The 14,881-nt window shown below is 43.7% G+C and overlaps 1 protein-coding gene across 12 annotated transcripts in view; it reads left to right on the forward strand.

Annotated features, from left to right (window-relative positions):
- HIVEP2 (HIVEP zinc finger 2) overlaps positions 1 to 14,881 on the forward strand; it is a 138,565-nt gene that overhangs the window by 40,864 nt on the left and 82,820 nt on the right. For 3 of the 12 annotated variants that reach the window (XM_041469832.1, XM_041469833.1, XM_041469841.1), the window contains exon 3: positions 7,627 to 7,671. The exons of 8 other annotated variants lie outside the window; for them this stretch is intronic. The gene's annotated coding sequence lies outside the window, so the exon portion shown is untranslated. Of the gene's footprint in view, positions 1 to 7,626; positions 7,672 to 12,822; positions 12,939 to 14,881 lie in introns of those variants that run through there. One more of the 12 variants, XM_041469840.1, reaches the window with a different exon arrangement.

Consider the following 14,881-nt stretch of genomic DNA (forward strand, 5'->3'; position numbering starts at 1 on the left):
ACCATGGTCCAGCCTATTTTAAATGGTAGTTGCTGAGTTTGTAGCACCAGGAGCTTCTGACCTTCTTCTTAAGGAGGTTTTGGGGGCTGGTGAGGAGCAGTAGGACCATATTGGGAGGCTGCTGCAGGCAGCAGAAAGGGTAATTGGAGGCAGATCTCTTCTGTACACCATGTCTGGAAGCCTAAAGCCAGTATGAATATCCCCAAGGAAAACTGCTCATCCTGCATCTGAAGACTCAAAGTCATAAAAATGTGCCTGCTTCTCTCTGAAGGTATCTGAGGAAGGGTTGTTGCCATGCAGGCAGGGGTAAGGGCTCCCTCTAGATCCCTCTTCCAGTTGTTCAAGCTATCTAGGCTACCAGAAATAAAGAGCTGAATGGAAATTTTAGTTCTGGCTGTGCAAAAGAAGGTTCTGAATGAATTCTGCATCAAATAATGAATGTCTTCTTTCCTCCTCCTCTCCGCCTACCTTGTTCCTAAACATTAACATTTCATGTCAGTTGAGCTAAGTTCGGTGTCAGACTCAGAGGATCCTGCTGAAAAATACACCCCTGTTTTGTGGCAAGCCAGAGAAGATGAGAGGCTTGTGGTGTTTTTCCTTCTCAAGCTCAAGCTCTGCTGGGAAAAACAGCTAAGGCTGTGTGAAGCTGTCTTCTTCCCACTCTCCTAAACTTCGCTCCTAAAAATGCTGCTCTCTCAACAGCTTTGCTGCCTCTCTGAAGGAGGCATGGCTTGGCCCACTTAGTGCCATCGCTTGCCAGGGGATGTTTTCTGCGATTGTGGTGACTTCCATCTTGATAGGAGGCTGAAGAAGATTGCTGTGGAACCACTCATTGGCATCGCTAGCTGTGTCATTTGAAAATGGTTACTTAAGCACAAAAGGGAGGAAAGAGATCAGAAATTATGAGATTTAAACCCTGTCCAAAGCTCCAAACCTCCAAATAATTTCTGCCATTTCTGCTTCTTCTTTTCTAAAGACTAAGGTGGTATTTGCTTTATATTTTTAAACTTTTCTCGAGGACCACCAAGATGAAAAACATCCTCTCTCTGAAATAGGTTGTTTTGTGGGCAGTGGTACCAGTGTGTGCCAGGCTGAGGCTCAAACCCTGGCTGACCACCACAGTGGTCATGCAACACCCAAGGGCTGAGCTTGGGGCATCAGTCTAGAATTCTTCCTCAGAGCCACTTACCAATTTTCTCCAGACTTTTTGGAATGTCAGTACTGAAATGCAGGAAGATAACAAATGTATGCAGAGGTAGAGAAATATTCATTCAAAACAGTAGGTTTGTTGTTCAGGAAGAGGAATGGTTCTCTGGGCACTCGTCTCTCAGATACACTGCAGTATGTGGTAGTATTTAATGTTAAAAGCATGGGGACAGGAGAGACCTGGAGACCTTAATAATTTTTCCTGTTATAGAGAAAGTGAGCGGTGAAAGGCACAAGAAGGAGATGTTGGTGAAAACAGACTTTTTGACAGTGAGTGCTGTCTTGCTGCTTTTGGTGGAATGAGTGGGGATGTTCCTGTATCTCACTGTAGTGATGCAGAGATGTGCTGATACTTGCTTATTTTGATCAGGGCTGAAAAGAAGAGACAAAAAAATTGCATGTGGCTTTGGAGTGCTGTAATACACCTGAAATCAAAGCCGGTGTGATGTGGAAATTATGATGGCTGATGTTTGTGTAAGCCCAAATCTCTCAACTTGTACCTGAATAAACTTCTCAGTTGTTAGAGGAACACCATCCTTCCCGCAGATGCCATGTGAACAGGACAATCATTTCTGCACAACATGAGGAGTTTTTTTCCCTTCTCTCACCTTGTTGTCCAGTCTAGCAATTAGGAATCAAATTTAACCCCCAGTGTTTGTTTCAGGCCCTCTAAGTCTTTAATTCTTTGCCAGCAGCAAAACAATTATTTTTGATAGGCACGCTAGTTGTTTTTTAATTTGTTTATAATCAGTTTTCTAGGAGGTTGCTTTGATGTGGGAGGAACTGGATTCTTTGGGTGCAAATATTTGCTCTTGACTCTCTTAGTCATTAAAAGATGTTTTCCACATTAATGTGCCTTTACTTTTGAGGGCAAATGTCAAGCATCTTCTGATACCAGAAACATGAAATGTGTGTCTGCCTAAAGAGGAACCATTTGCTAAGCTGCATCATATGAGGGCAGGAGAGATTAAGACCAGCCAAGCTTTCTCCAGCTTCCTGGGGAGAGGCCAAACAACCCCTGGGCCCCTCTGGCTGCCCACACCAGCCCCAGGACCTGAGACCCCACAGGTGCTGATTTCAGCTATTGACCTACATCCCCGCCGAAACGGCTTAAAGCTAAAAGATGTCACTGTTCTTTTCTAAAAAGAGCGTGTCTCTTTTTTCTTGGGCTTTTTTTCTTTTAAATAAATTCCCTTGCCACCTTTTTGTATTTTCCAACTGCAGCTCTTTTAAGGCTCCCTGCCTCTGCAGTTTTTGCCTTTGTATAGGTTATTTTTGGAAACTGGGGAACCAGGAGGAGGGAGGAAATTTAAGGGAGTTAACTGCAGTAGAAGAAGAAAGCTCTTTCCCTTGGTGTGCTCTTTCTTCCCTGTCCTTTCTTTTCATGACCTCTGTGGTCTGACTCCCATTGCATTGCTCGTTCCAGGGCAAGCCGTGGCTGACCCTCTTTGTGCCCAGCGAGCAGCTCCTTCCCACGCGCTGCTGCTTTGCAAGCTGTGCTCGCTTCTTCCTCCCTGCAGTGGCTGCTGCTTCTCTGCTGCTTTTCTGGGTCAACCAGTTGGCCAAAAAGTGGGTAGGTGGTCAAGCAGAGTTTTGGGAGCTGTGAAAAACTGGAGGCACTTGGGAAGTTATGTGCCATAGGGTAAAGTGTATGCAGAGAAGAATGTGTTCCCTTCATTGTTTCCTCAGGGCAGCAACCCCATCAAGGTGGTTGGCTTTTTCTTGAAATGCCAGTGGGTTTTTTGTAGTAGAAGTGTCACATGCTGACTGCCAAAATTTGCAAGGAAAAACCCAAATTCTCTGAAAGCCTGGGGAATAGCAACTAAAACCTGACGTGGCAGAGAGACCAGGAGCTCACCTTTTGGATCTGGTGCATGGGGCAGGCAGTGGTGAGCACAGACCCCCCAGAATGCCTGAACTCTTCTGAACAGGAACAATAAATTCTCCACAAAAAAGTATGGAGAAATTTTCTGTGAAGGAGCAACCAAGGACTCTTTTTCCTGTCTAGGTTTTCTGGAATTACTAATGCATAGAAAGTCATTGACCGTATGGTAAGTCAGGCTGCCCTTTTGCTGAGACAGTATCTGGATAATTGAGATGCCTGTGATTACCCAGGAAAACTTGCTGATGTTTACACTGCTGTCAGGTATTGAAGTCACACCATAATATTTGTTTTGGTATCTTGAAATAGGTTTTAAAATAGATTGACATCACAGCACAAAGTGGGAATTTTCCTAATTTTTTCTGTGGTTAGAAAATGCCTAAATAGCAGTGTAGCACAGTAAATGTTGAACATTAAAAGCAGGGTTTATGAGTGTATAATTAGAGGACATTGGTAGAGAAGGAAATAACTTGAGTTTGATAGGAGTATGGTAGAAATCAAAGCAGGGGATGGTGATAGACTCAGAGCATTAACATGATGACTTAAAGGGATGGATTTGGGTCAGCATCATCCCAAGAGTTGGTATGGAGGAAGACTTTGATCCTAAATAAATAAATTTGAAAAAAGATTATTCTGTATAAGAAGCTGAACAACTGATGCAAAAAGCCAGCAAATGTGAAGAGAATGAAATCAAAAGAACATGAAGTACTGTCTTAAAATATATGGAAATGGAGAGAGTTTTACTATCATGCTATTGCAGAGATCAATTAAAATGTGCAGAATAGTTATGCAAAATGTTTGCTGTAGGGAAGTAGCCGTTTTCCACAGATTCTAGGAACGAGTACTGGCATGCTGCCGACAGTGATTTATTTTCACCCAGCCCTGGTGCTTGTGTCTGGCACTCAATGAAATCTTCCAGGGTAAATTATTTATTTAATTAGGAATGGCCACAGTTGCACTGAGAAACTGGCAGCACAGCAGCAGGAAGTCTGTCAGAGATTGCATCTAACTTCTTACAGATAGGTTGCTTATATATGCTTTCATTAATTAATATAATAAATAATTGTATGTTGGCATTTTTGTTAATTAGCAACAGTTCCTAGTCTGACTGTGGTGAGTGTGCTGCTATGCATTGTAGAAATCTAATTTCTCGATTAAATAACCCAGAGGCTTGTGTAGCAAGCTAAGACATCAGATAGTTGCTAACTGAACTTTTGAACTTTTCACAGGAAAAGGAGATGTCAGTCAGAGAAGAGTCATATTAATCAGTGTGTAAGCTGGAGCAACCCAAAAACTTTCATTTCAGTAGGAATTCCCATAAGAGCAAGGAGAGATATCTCCCCTCTTCTTATGCCAAGTTGGCAAGATAATGCTTTTTTCATAGTTTAACATATTCCAGAGATAAGATATAAGAGCTGGTGGTTTGAGGGAGTCCAGGAAGAGAGGAATTTGGGTATAACTAACAAGCAAAACTGTCTTTTGAGGAGAAATCCCTGAAGAGTCTTTATGAGATGTCATACCTTTTTTCTGTGTTGTTTAAGAAATATAAAAGATGAAGCAATGTGATTTGGTGATTTTACTTTTTTCAATAAATTGGATTTTTAAGAATGCTTTATGAATTTGATCCTTGCATTCTTTCCTTGATTGTTGAGCAATACGAAAAAACCTCGCAAGAAGAAAAGAAACCACCTCTTTTAGAGGAAACTACTCATGGATTTAATCTGTGCAGTTTGCCACAAAGGGAAAAAAATGGACAAAGTTTTGAAAAATATCACAAATAGGCATTTCTGAAACATCAGGCATACTTGGGTTTCAAGGGGCCTAGTGAGCAGAACTCAATACACCTTCTGGGCTGATCTCCCCTTTTGGCAGGTACTGCTGGCAGGGACCAACCAGGAGGCTGCAGCCAAGCTGGGTCTCTCTCCTTTGCGTAGAGTGCTTTGGACATTCTCCTTTCTTCCCCCTGCAGTTCCTTCAAGGCCCTACTGGCTCGCTGAAGTTGTCTGCATCAATGTCTGAAGTGCCTCTCAGCTTTGAGAGGTCAGCTTTTCTTTTCCTTGGCCTGGATTCTCCAGTGCTGCCAAAGCTGGAAGCAAGTGTGCAGGTGGCTGGAGATTGAGGAAAGGTTTCCCACTGTCCTGGCTCTTGTTTCATGTCCCAGAGGGGCTGCTCCTGCTACCTGCCCTCTGCAGCCCACCCTGGGCTGGTTTGGACATGTTGGGTAGCCAGGGATTTCTGATGGGTGAGCACCTTGGATTGGCTCCCCGTGGGCACAGGCAAACTCTAGAGCTGGCAGGAGCACACAGCTGGCATTGAGAGGAGGAAGCAAAGTGGCATCCTCCCCTCTTGGGTGGCAGCTTACCACTGGACTGACCTCACTGAAGCATGAAACTTCATCCTCAAGGGCAGGTCAGATCCTGTGCATGTGAGGTCATTAACACTTAAATACGATCGTACGTTATCACAGTGCTCAGGGATGGAGAAAGTGAAGACAGTGGAGTTTCCTGTGCTGCCCTTTCACACTCCCCAGTTTTGGTGATCCCTAGTCACTATCTCTGTGTTTCCCTTTCCAGATGGGGTTGGAAATGGGTACACATTCTGAATTGATCTTTTATTGTCAGTACCTGTGGATGAAGATTGTTTTTACTGATTTGCAATCAAACATCAAACTGAAATAAATGTCAATTCAGAATAGTCTCTTTGCAGTCACTGTCTTTATTTTTGCTTTACGGTATCTCTGAGGTACTCCTAATTCTGTGCACTGGAATTAGAGAGTCACAGAATGGTTTGGGTTGAAAGGGACCTTTAAAGATTATCTAGTTCCAGCCCCACTGCCATGGGCAGGGGCACCTTCCACTAAGCCAGATTGCACAGACCCCCATCCAGTCTGGCTTTGACCACTTCCAGGGATGGGGCATCCACATCTTCTCTGGGAAACCTATTCCTGTGCTTCACCATCCTCACAATAAGGAATTTCTTCTTTATGTCTAATCTAAACCTACCCTCTTTCAGTTCAAAACTGTTGCCCCTTGTCCTATCACCTCAGGCCCTGGTAAGAAGTCCCTCTCTTGTAGGTCCCCTGTAGGTACTGGAAGGCTGCTGTAAGGTCTCCCCAGAGCTTTCTCTTTCTTCTTCAGGCTGAATACCCCCAAGTCTCACAGCCTGGCTTCACAGGAGAGGTGCTCCAGCTCTCTAATCATCTTTGTGGCCCTTTCTGGCTCCACTCCAGCAGGTCTGTGTTTGACTTGTCATTGTCAACAGAGCTGCATATGCTATCCAGGTGGGGTCTCACAGGAGCCCAGTAAAGGGACAGAATTATGTCCTTTGACCTGCTGGCCACGCTGCTTTTGCTGCAGCTCAGGATGCACTTGCCTTTTTGCACTGCAAGTGCACTTTGCTGGGTCATATCTAGTTTCTCATCTAACAGTGTATTGGGTTTGTGTAGCAAGGTTTTGGTAGCAGGGAACTGCAGCTGTGGCTTCTGTGAGAAGCTGCCAGAAGCTTCCCCTGTGTTTAATGGAGCCAATGTCAGCTGGCTCCTGGATGGACATGCTGCTGGCCAAGGCTGGGCCCATCAGCAACAGAGGTGACACCTCTGGAATAACAGATTTAAGAAGGAAAAAAAAGTTACTGCACAACAGCAATTGCATCCAGAGAAGAGCAGGGTGAGAACGTGTGAGAGCAACAGCCCTGCAGACACCAAGGCCTGTGAGGAAGGAGGGGCAGGAGGTGCTCCAGGCTCCAGGGCACAGATTCTTGGGGTGCAGACCATGGTGAGGCAGCTGTGTCCCTGCAGCCCATGGAGGTCCACAGTGGATCAGGTACCCACCTGCAGCCCATGCAGGACCCCACACTGGAGCATGGGGATGCCTGAAAGAGGCTGTGACCCCACGGGAAGCTTGTGCTCTCCCTCATGGGAGGGACCCCACATTGGAGCAGGGAAATGAGCAGGTGACACCTCTGGAATAACAGATTTAAGAAGGAAAAAAAAGTTACTGCACAACAGCAATTGCATCCAGAGAAGAGCAGGGTGAGAACGTGTGAGAGCAACAGCCCTGCAGACACCAAGGCCTGTGAGGAAGGAGGGGCAGGAGGTGCTCCAGGCTCCAGGGCACAGATTCTTGGGGTGCAGACCATGGTGAGGCAGCTGTGTCCCTGCAGCCCATGGAGGTCCACAGTGGATCAGGTACCCACCTGCAGCCCATGCAGGACCCCACACTGGAGCATGGGGATGCCTGAAAGAGGCTGTGACCCCACGGGAAGCTTGTGCTCTCCCTCATGGGAGGGACCCCACATTGGAGCAGGGAAATGAGCATGAGGAGTCCTCCTCCTGAGGAGGAAGGAGCAGCAGTGAACACAACATCATCCCCATTCCCCTGCACTACTGGCAGAGAGGAGGTAGAGAGAGTCTGGAGTGAAGTTAAGCTTGGCAAGAAGGGAAGAGTGAGGGGAAATTTTTTGAGGTTTGGTTTTATTTCTCATTTTTTGTTTTTTTTTTTCTTTTTTTTTTTTTTTTTTTTTTTTTTTTTTTTTGCAAGAAATTCGACTTCTTTACCCACATTGAGTCTGTTTTGTCTGTAATGGTAAGTGGTGAGTGATCTCCTCCATCCTCATCTCTTTTGTTGTGTTTTTTCTCCCTTGTCCATTTGAGGGACTGACAGAGCAGCTGTGTTGGCCTGTTAAGTCAACCCAATATCACACAATATCTCCAAGTCCTCCACAGGGCTGCTCTCAAACCATTTATTCTGTCTGTCCTGATACTGGGGGTTGCCCCAACCCATGTGCAGGTCCTTGGCCTTGGCCATGTTGAATTTAATGAAGTTCACACTGGCCCACTAGAGATGGCATCCCTTCCACCAAGTGTATCAGTTGCACCACTGAGCTTGGTGTCCCCTGCCAGCTTGCTCAGGGTGTACTCAATTCCACTGTGTCATTAATGAAGACATTGAACAGAATTAGTCCCAGTAAGGTTCCACGAGGAACACTACTTGATGCAGCTTCATTTGGACATTGAGAGGTTGACTGCAACTCCCTGGGTATGGCCATCCAGCCAGTTCCCTTTCTATTGAATGGTCCAGCCATCAAATCCTTATCTCCCCAATGTAGAGAGACAGAGATGTTGTGTGAGACTGTATCAGAGACCTTAAATAAGGCAAGATAATGACAACAGTTTCTCTTTCCTTATCCACCAGTGCAGTCAGTGTAGAATAATATATGGAATAAATGTCATGTTTTGATGATAAACATTATTTGGTCACTTCAACTCAAGTGGCATACATACAATGTGAATAAACCACTGAGACTAGTGTTGTTTTTCATCGCCATATTCTAGAAATACTTTAAAGGAATTTAGGTAAAGAATAGATCTTAAAGTATTTTTATTTATTATCTTGAAATAGGGTTGTACACAGACAAGGTTATTGCTATCACATGCTAGCTTCTTATTTCAAGAAAACTTGGTTTCAGGTGCTCAGCAATAACTTTATTTAGTTTTATGGCTTCATTTACTTTAAAACTTTGATATAAACTTTATAATTTACTGTTAACTATGCTACCAATGTAACTAGCTTAAACTATATCAAAGGTACTGTTAATTTGAAATTTAACTTCAAGCATACTTATTTCCACAGATAAAAATGTTGTTTTTTTGTTAAATATCTAAAATAAGCACAAGTCCCACCACCATCATCCATTGGTACTCATCTCAGATTTTTTCAGGGGTACTTGAATGCAAGGGGAGGTAAGAGAGTCCTGCTTCCAAATAAAGAAAAAATATCAATATGTAGTCTCAGAAGCCTGTGCTTCTATAATATTTCAATCTTTTTTTTCAATTATAATCAATATTACCTGTTTTACCAAAGCTAGAGAAAGGCCCTAAGACATTGATGGGCAGACCGACTGAGAATAGCATGGACTATATTTATGTTTCTGACATCAGTGTCCTGGTTTATCTAATGTTGTATGATATAGTAACTAAATGCACATACTGTCCCATCCTCAGTGAGCCAATATTTTCTAATACTGCCCCTTGTTTCAAAAATCATAGAAATTTCAAATAAAAATTTGCTAATGTGAGGTGTTCTCTTACCGTGTTTGGAAATATCATAATCTCTTTACTTTTCATAAAGAATATTCCTACACTACATTAATGTATATTCAGAATTGGATGTTCCTGGGCCAGTAAGGGATAATTCATCATCTTCCTATTTCAAACACAAGATTTTTAAAACTATCATGAAGTTTTGTGATAATAGGACATCTCTACACTCTTTAAGACTTATTTAAATGGGTATACTTAGTTACCATTGTAACATGATTCCTGTTCTGTCCTTCACCTGTTTTCATTATATTTTCTCTGTATTGAAAAGTGACACATTTTTTACTACTAGAAAAAGCAAAAGCTACTCCTACCAGATCCTAATTTTTCCACCATATCTCCTTTTATCCTGGAAATACCACCTTCACTGCCCATCTGTCACATTACCACATCTGTACCTATTCTTTTCAAGGGTTTGCTGTGTTCTTTTATGTTTCAAGAAATCAGGCTTTTGAAAAGTCTACTGCCTTACAGGAAAGAAGTTGCACAAACCAGCCTTGTTCTAGGTCTCCCAGAACTGGCAGAACCAACAGCTGGTTGAAAAAAAAGAAAACAACACAAAAAAAAAGAGCCAAAACCAAAATTTTCACTTTCCAAATGGTGTAAAATGCCTTTTTTTATGTGAACAAAGGGTTTTGACTGTTCTGTGTTCAAATAAGCTCTTCATCTTTTAATTGATGTAGAGATTTGGATTACAACTGGTTAATGAGTATTGACTGCGTCTGTAGCATCCTTTTCCTAGAGGTGTATGTGAAAGGAACATTAGCTGTAATATTTAGTAAGGTGCTAGAGAAATGGAGCCCTAGGACCCTTCCAAAATGCCTGGCCACTGTGATTAACCCATTCTGTCTTCCAACAGGCAGATGGCACACGGGAAGTTAACTTTCCAAAGATAGCTGGAAATTGCAGGATCAGCCTTATGCTTCCCACACATTTAAGCAGTTTCTGCTTTACAATTGCTGTTCAAACTCAGAAATACACAGTATGTGCTGCAGCTTCCTTTTTCCCAGTCAAGGTTCAAATGGACCTTTTGAGGATTATGAAGGCAACCCTAAAAGTTAGTCTGTCTCACAGTATTTATTTTGAGCTTCAGATCCTGATCTCCCTTCTATGTTTAATTTGATTAATGATTAATAGGGCCATCCAGAGTTCTCCACAGAGGTTTATGGCTTTAATTAAATGCACAGAGACAGCCAGCTCCAGCCAACCTCTGCCTCTTTTAGCTGGACGAGGAGGAAGAGGACAGAGCTTTAACCCTGCTTTCCACACAGACTCCTGTTCTCTCGCATCCTTTGGGCAGCCGGTGGCTGCTGGTGTGGCTTAGAGCAGATGCACTCACTCAAAGGTGCCAAAGAGCTGTTCCAGCAGCTGCCAGGCAGCTGCCTGCCTCCACAGGGTCAGCGTTTCCTGAGACAGCTCTTCCTCAGCAGGGGTTTTCCTCCAGCCAGGAGAGATCTCCTCTTTGGGATTTGGACACTGTTTTGTTGACATCACCTGTCATATTGGAGGCGGTGTTCAAAGTATGTGTTAGCATCCCTGCCTCGTGGCTTTCCCAGCTTGGAGATGTGCTCCAGCTGTGTCCTTGCTGGACAGGGACATGCAGCTGTAAGGAGATGAGGCCCTGTACCTCAGTAGTACCCGATGCAGCCTCCAGGAGAGGGGCTGGAGGCAGAGGGGATGGGAACAGGGAGGGTGGAACGGGGAGACCGTCCCTTTGACAGACATCAGAGTGAAAGGAGAGGAAAGCTCTCCCTGCTTGCCAAGGCTTGTGTGATGGCAGAAGGGAGACCCTGGGCTCTGAGCTGTGAAATTGTCTGATCCATCACCAACTAACTCAGAATGTGTGGCAGAACACAATTAAATACTTACGAGCTTTTTGAGGCTCCTGACGGAGGGGAATTGCACTGCTTCTGAATGGGTGAGGACTTCCTGTGTTTCCTGCAGAATTGCAGGTTGTATTTTCCCAAGGAATGATGTATATTTAGGTGCTTCACTGGTGCTTGGTAAGGTGATATGGAACAGAGTTATACCTTCCCTGTTTTTCATAGCATTTATGCTATTTAAAGAGCCCCTACAGTTGAGAGCACTAAGGGATTTGAGTGTTTTGATTCCTGTATCTTCTGTAGGAAGTGGCTTGTTTTATTCCAGGGCACTGCATTTTGGGGGCAGAAGCGAAAGACCCGGGAATGTAAGGAGAAAAGAGACTACTGCTTGGTGTCTGCAGGAAATTGGTGAGGAAAATCAGCTAGAGGGCACCAATATTTCTTCTTAGGGCTGTTAAATTAGGACATGTGGACTGGCAGCATATGGATGCATGAGAGAAACATGAGGGCTTTACGAAACAGTTGTGCTAAAAATAATTTTTGGTGTTATTTTTAATAATGTTATCACAGATGAAGAAAGTGAGGTAGAAGTTCATAGCCTGAGACAATTCCTTCTCCTGCTTTACAACATAAACACTGTAAATCCTTGAGTGTTTGTTTGGCTAGGTAATGCTTTCCAAAAGTATGTCAATAAAATAGGCATCAGAGCCATAAAATATTTTCCTATATTTAGAGTCTAAATGTGCAATAAAAACTCAGTAAACTTTAGACTCCTAAGCACCAAAATTGCTTTCAAAAAGGGGGGTTGGATGTTAAAATCAAATATTTTAAAAAATAAAGATTTTAATATTGCCAAAAATGCACAAGTCAGTGTTTCGTGCTCAGCGGTGTTAGTAGGCTCAGCTATAGCCTAGTAAGTTTTATTGCTGTCTGGGCATGAGAAGGATCCTGAAACTGTTGAAGGGGGCAGGAGTATTGTAGGATTATCAGTTGATTGGTTAATTTAGAGGATTATGTTTTTAATGCCAAAAAATCCAGCTGCACAGAATTGCAGAATAATTTAGGCTCAAAGGGATTTCTGGGGATCCTCTTTCTAGCCCCTGCTCAAAGCGGGTGCACGGTACGTGGTTTTTGCATGTTGCAATAATTTACCTTTACATGGTTTTGATTTGTGCAAGAAAGATTAACTGTTTGGGTATTTTTTGTTTTGTGTAGTACAGAGCCAAATACCAAAGAAGGATAAAAATTAAGGCAGAAGTTGATCCAGATAGCATTTAAGCAGCGCCAAAATAGCCCATACGATTTTGCATATATTGTTTTGGGGTTTTTTTTGATAAAGAAACATTGCTCTAGGCTAGCACGAGGGGCTTAGTTTAAACATTTGTGAATTAATTTTAAAACGTTCTTTTCATTGCTGGCTAATATGCAGGAGGAATTGGTAAATATTGAGAGCAAAAGCTATACAGCATTATTTAGCCAGTGGTTCTGTTTAGACTTAATCGCTATAATGCAGTGTTAAAATTTACAAAACAGCTTGTAATTGCAGTAGCTTATTTAAACCAGCTATTTGTGGTTATGTCTGCTGAGGAAACTTAAACTTCAACGTTCCCCAGCCATCTAATAGCAGCAAATTGACTGCGGGTCTCTTGAAGGAATATCTAAATGTAGGCTGTTGAATAATCCCTTTGGGGGCCCTGTAACTATTTTTGTGCCTGGATATGCGTCATCAGTGGGTATTTTCTCTGGTGACTAGCTTACATCAGTAGGTCTCCTACCATACGCTCTATCAGTGAGTGACTTATGATTGATGGGAGTCACGGCTGCTGTTTAGCTTTTATCTGTGACCTCAAATAATGGACAACAGGAATTTCCAGGCTGTTAAATTCCTTGAATGACTGAAGACACGGGATGGCTCTGCTGATAAACGCAGGTAGTACCCAGATCCTGGGTGTTCACCGGGGGCTGGGGCGGGGAGGAAGGAGAGGGGGTTCCTCGGCTGCGAGGCGGTGAATCCGGCGCCGACGCGGAGCCGCGAGTGGCGCGTCCCCGCACGCCGGGATCGCCGGGCGGCCGGGATGCTCCCGCTCTGCCGCCTCTCCAGCCCCCCGTGCCCGCCGCTGGCACTGGCCGTGCCATGTGTTTAGCTGGCTGATCTTTAGGGCAGTTTTTCCGTTCGTTTGAAACCAGGGAGACGCGAGGTTCGCAGCTCTGTGGAGGGAAACGCTGTGGAATTTTCAGCTGCAGTCTGGTTGGTTTTTAACCCTTTTTATTACCATCAGTGGATTTATTGGCATGCTTCACCCAGGTGCTGCCTGGGCTAAATCTGAAGGTGCAGTAGGCTACGTGGTCTTAAGGTTAAGTTGCACCTGCCACAGTGACCCACTGAGCACACAGCCGTAGTTCATTTCCTGGTGTTCAGTACTTCATTTTAAGGAAATAAGGACTGCAGATACTGAGTTATCTCCTCTTTCTGGGTACTTCATTTTAAGGAAATAAGGACTGCAGATACTGAGTTATCTCCTCTTTCTATGTCCATTCTGCCTTTCTGTCTGACATGCGAAATGGGGCTGCAAGACAGCTACAAGACTTTCTGTGTTACCTGTGATGAATTTAGCAGCTTGAGTCAGCCCTATGGCGAGGCACTTTGTCATTTCTTCTTCTTTCCCTCCTGTTCTTCTTGTCTCAATCCCTTTGATAAAGCAATGATAGGAAACAGGAGATTGGCTGTCTGTGAACTTGTGCACAGAAATCTCTCAAGAGCTTCTCCTGGCAACCAGGGAGTAAAAATGACAGATATAGATGCTCCCAGTGTGATTGAGGATTAAAAAAAAAATCCTTAATGCTGTTTATCGTGTGGCATTGTTTGGCTGAGGGAGGATAGCAGCTGGATCCAAATTCCTTCTCACCACTTCTTCCTGTTGGCAGGTGGCCTTCCGCACAGGCTGGGCTTGCAAACTCTCACGCGGGTCTTACTTATTTCAGTGCCTGCTATTGTTTTCCATTCAGGTGACAGCGGATTGGGTTTTGTGCGAGATTTTGAGACTTGAAAAGTTTCAGAGGAAAACAGGAGCTTTGTTTGAACTCGCCTGTGTGCTCCCTCCTCCGCATGTACTAGCCCAGAGGTCGCAGTTAATGAATGAAACCAGGCTTCCTGCAGAAGCCAGTTAACCCCTGTCTGTGCCTTTGCTGACACAGCGCTTACAGGTGTGCACTCCGTGGCGTGGATGCCCTCGCATCCTTGTGTGTACCTCTCTGCTGCCTTCAGACAGGTCCAACACATGCACTGGGTCTGAAGTAAATTTCCTCATCTGCTCTGGCTAGTTGAGTGGTGGTTAAGAATTGCATTCGGCAGAAGCAGTAGGAAGAGAAGCTGCAATTAAAAAGAGGCTTGGAAAATCAAGAGGGGGAGAGGAGGGAATGGAAGGGTCTTCACTGGACTGTGATTTACGAGTATACTCTTATTGTTGAGTTTATTTTTTTTCAGTTGCTTTAGTAACATTTTGGGATTCATGACAAACTGGTTATATAATTCAAAATCTGTAAAAGGTTGAGCACAAAAATGTTTGATGAATCTTGAGTCATTTGCATTAACAATCAGTGGATTTTCCTAGGGTGTGCTTTGCAAATGTAAAGCTTGTTAACTGGTTGATGGTACTATATGTGTCATTTACCTCAGCTTTCTAGGAATCAAAATGCCTGGCTCCACAGTAATATCTTTTGACTAATATTGACCTCATTTGCCCCCATTTTTAGGGGTATCATGTTTTAGGGTAGTGATAGTATTTTAGGGTAGCTTTCATTTACAGTATTTGTGCAAAAGCTCAGCATTACCACCTTTCCAGAAAGACTCTTCAAACCTTCAGAACATTTCCA

Source organism: Pyrgilauda ruficollis, unplaced genomic scaffold (genome assembly GCF_017590135.1).
Source record: "Pyrgilauda ruficollis isolate IOZ18807 unplaced genomic scaffold, ASM1759013v1 scaffold24, whole genome shotgun sequence".
In the NCBI taxonomy this organism is placed as follows: Eukaryota; Metazoa; Chordata; class Aves; order Passeriformes; family Passeridae; genus Pyrgilauda; species Pyrgilauda ruficollis.